Raw genomic sequence first — 3,972 nt, 5'->3', positions numbered from 1 at the left:
AGAGACGCGGATTTTACAAAAGTTGTGACTTTTTTCCTGGTTGCCTTCTGGCCCTTTCTGTGTTTGTGGGGTTGGGCACACACAGATGAGATTTGTAACATTGAGAGTTGGTTAGCCTCTAGTTTTCACAGGGATCATGTCACAATCGTAATCGTAATGAAGAAACATTTATTGAGGACAGGGGTGGAAACTACCATTTGTATTTTCCAGACATGCCCTGCCCACTGTCTGAATTTTTTTTTTTTTTTTTCACACCTGATCTTTACCATACTCCAGCCAGGTGAGGGAGCTGAGTATTACAGGGATGTCAGCTGTCCTAACAGGGCACTCCCCTCACTGCCGACTTCGGAATCTGTCTCTTTGTTTGCAAAGTGAGGAATTCCTCTCAACAAGGATGTTTGGAGTTGAGAATTCCAGGGTGAAAGGATATATTCTCCTTAAGCAATCCTTAGTCTTTGTTAGCTGTCTTGAGGTTATTTTCTAACCAGGTTAGGAAAGGAAGCTGGGGTGTTTTTCCACATCACTGAGCTGATATGAATAGAGACCCAGGAGGGCCAGGAAATAGCCTCCACAATGCTCTGTTGTGGTTAGCCTTCCTCCCTCTCCTGCATCCAGTTAGCTGGGCTCAGGGTTAGAGGTTGTCTGGTATACAAAATGGTGGTCATTCTGAACATGGTCTGTGAGCTTCTGGAAGGAAAGCTTTAAGATCCAACATTTATTGTGTTCTTGATAGGTGTTCTTAGATTTATTCACAATCCTTTAATTAAATAATAATGTAATAAATTAATCTATATAATCTTTTTAATAGCTCAATCAATACTCTAGATAATACTTGTGGACCCTTTTATCATATGGAGAAGTGGAGACTTGAAGTTCAATAACTCAACCAGCAGCAGCTAGGAAGAGGTCGAGTCAGTAAAACTAAGCCAATCTTAGGGAATGTGTAGGGACATTGGTTGTCACTGCGACTAGAGGTTGCTCCTGGCACTTAGTAGGAGGAAGCCAGGGGGGCCATGTGCATGGGATAGTCCTTTACAAAGAATTGTCTGACTCAAAATGCCAGGGGTGTACCTACTGAGAAACACGAGGAATCAGCCCCTGCTCTTAGCCTGTGTGCCAAGTTTTCACCTCTGGGAGAGAGAAAAGGAGAAACGAAAAGGTGAGATGGAAGAAAAAGGAACTGCTTGGTTAGTTCAGAACTTCACATTGCAAGAGCCAAAACGGAGACCTTGATCGAAAAGAGAGACCCAGCAAAGTTGAATTTGGATGTTGTTTTTGATAAATCTGCTATCTAGCCTAATTCTCTTCTTTTGCCCAGAGACCCTGAGGAGTTTTCTTTATCTTGAAATTGCAATCTTTTTTTACCAGGACATGCCTCGGGGTTAATGTTCCGAGTCTGCTTTCTACAACACCCTGTGGGTTCTTTCAACATACCCAATACCCCAGTGATATAGTCTTTTATTTGGGGGGTGTTTTTGTGCATTATTATCATTTTTTAGTAGTCTTTATTTTTTATATCAGTTTTAGGCTTACAGAAAAATGTTGCAGAAAACGCAGAGGGTTCCCGTATGCCCCTCCCCCTGCCCACAGTTTCTCCTATTAACATCCAAGTTTCCTGGGGCACATTTGTTACCACTGATGACCCAATATTGATGCGTTATTATTAGTAACTGAAGTCCATAGTTTACATTAGGGTTCACCCTATGTTTTGTATAGTCCTGTGGGTTTTGACAAATGCTAAATGTCTATAGTACGACTCGATGGCAACGGCTATAGTAGCATACAGAATGGTTTCATGGCCCTAAATATGCCCTGTGCTCCACTTACTCAGCTCTTTCCACTCCCCCTCCGCCCCATCCACCCTGTGGAGACCACTGATTTTTTCACTCTTTCTGTAGTTTTGCCTTTCCCAGAATGTCATACAGTTGGAGTCATACAATATGTAGCTTTTGAGGACTGGCTTCTTTCATTTAAAAAAAAAAAAATAAATGCTTCTTTCATTTAGCAGTATGCATATAAGGTTCCTCCATCTTGTAGCTTGATAATTCATTTCCCTGAATGCTACTCCGTTGTGTAGCTGTATCACAGTTTGTTCATCCATTCGCCTATTGAAGGACACCTTGGTCACTTCCAGTTTTTGGCAGTTATGAATAAAGCTGCTAGAAATATTCATGTGCAGGTTTTTATGTGGACATACGTTTTCATCTCATTTGGGTAAATACGTAGAAGTGCAATTCCTGGATTGGACACTAAGCTTATGTTTAGCTTTGAAAGAAACTTCCAGATGGTCTTCCAAACTGGCTCATCAATTTTGTGTGTGTGTGTGTGTGTGTGTGTGTGTGTGGCTAGTGATTTGGTGAAGGAAATACAAGAGTTATCGACAAACCCAAGATCATCCAGGTTGTCTACATTATCTTCTCCAAGTCCTTGTCTACATAGTTCTTTATTGATTATTGATATCTATCAAAAGAAAAATTTTGTTTCTTTCTTGTGTTTGTCTGTCTGCTAAGAAGGCAGCTTCTACTAGTTTTGATCCAAATAGCTGAAGGTCCAACAACTGACTATAGACTTACGTGTTGCCTTATAAACATTTAGATTTTCTCAAACTTTTTTCATCAGCAATAATCCAACCTGCTTCCATATTTCTTCTAAAACAGATGTTAGTTTCTTCGCATTGTGTACTTGAGAATATTTGATTTGCTGTGTTGAAGGACACACTTTCAACTTGACTATACTTAAAAAATGTTTTCCAATCTAATCAAGTCTAATGCTGATTTCCTGTGTTCTTGATTCTTACCATTCTTCCCCCATACCCAATGCAAGCAAATTGTTGGTTATTGGGTGGATGAAAACTAGGTAGGGCTTCAATTTTTTGTTATTTTATGAGTGCGTAGTCAATTGTACCACTATTGTTACTGAGCAGTCTTTTCTTTGTATGCTACCAGTGCTCTCCAATATTTCTCTTTCTCAATTTATGCCTTATTCAGGTTCCCCAGCTGTGGAGTGTGGTCATGATGAAGAAATAGGAACAGAACAGAAACGGAGAAAAGGAAAACAACGACATATATTTACTGAGGAAGAATTGCTCATACTTAATAAGAAATTTTCAGAGAACCCTTACCCTGATTTTACAACCAGAAGAGAACTGTCCAACCTAGTCCATTGTTCTATCGGTGTAATTGCTGTAAGTCAAATGTTTAAAGCTTTGTATGAGTGTGTCTTTTTGTACACAATATGGAAAACGTAAAAAAATTATGAGAAAGTTTGAAAATATTTTATCACATAGGAGAGAGTGTTGACATTATGTCACTTTTTTTATTCATCTCAGTGTGGGTGTGAATATATTGATATCTGTATTTTATGAAAAATAGACTATCATAAGGTAAGTTTGGTAGCCGAGACAGGTGAAGAAGCTATCATAATTATCCAGGATAGGGTCAATGGTAGTTTGGCCAGTGGTAGTCTGGCTGTGGAGGCAAAGAGAGCCAGGAAGCCTCACTGTATTTTGAAGGAGGAGCTGGCAGAGTCTGCCGAGATACTGGATATGCAGTGAGAGAGAAGGCAGAGATAAGGATGGTTCCAAAGGTTTGGCTGGAGCAAATGCAGGATTGGAGGTGTCTTTAACTAAGGTGGGGAGGCCTGGGAGAGGAGCCAGAGATATCAGGAGTTTTACTTCGAACATGTTAAGTTTAGTATGCTTATTAAACATCCAAGAGGAGATTGTAAGTAAACAGCTGGATATACAGATCTGAAGGGTAGAAGAAAGGAGTTACCTTGAGATAAAAATTATTGTATTGTCCCCAGCACCTGGCATAGTCCCTCACACCATTAGTAAGTGCTTCATAGTCATCTGTGGTATGAAGCAATATTTTGTTTGGGGGTTTTCCTGATGTAGTCGTTTTTGGAAATGCTTGTTAATACCTAAAAAAAAAAAATTTACTACATAATGTTTTATTCTACTAGAGCTATGCT

Source organism: Elephas maximus, chromosome 16 (genome assembly GCF_024166365.1).
Source record: "Elephas maximus indicus isolate mEleMax1 chromosome 16, mEleMax1 primary haplotype, whole genome shotgun sequence".
Classification (NCBI taxonomy): domain Eukaryota; kingdom Metazoa; phylum Chordata; class Mammalia; order Proboscidea; family Elephantidae; genus Elephas; species Elephas maximus.
This window is presented reverse-complemented; position numbering follows the sequence as displayed.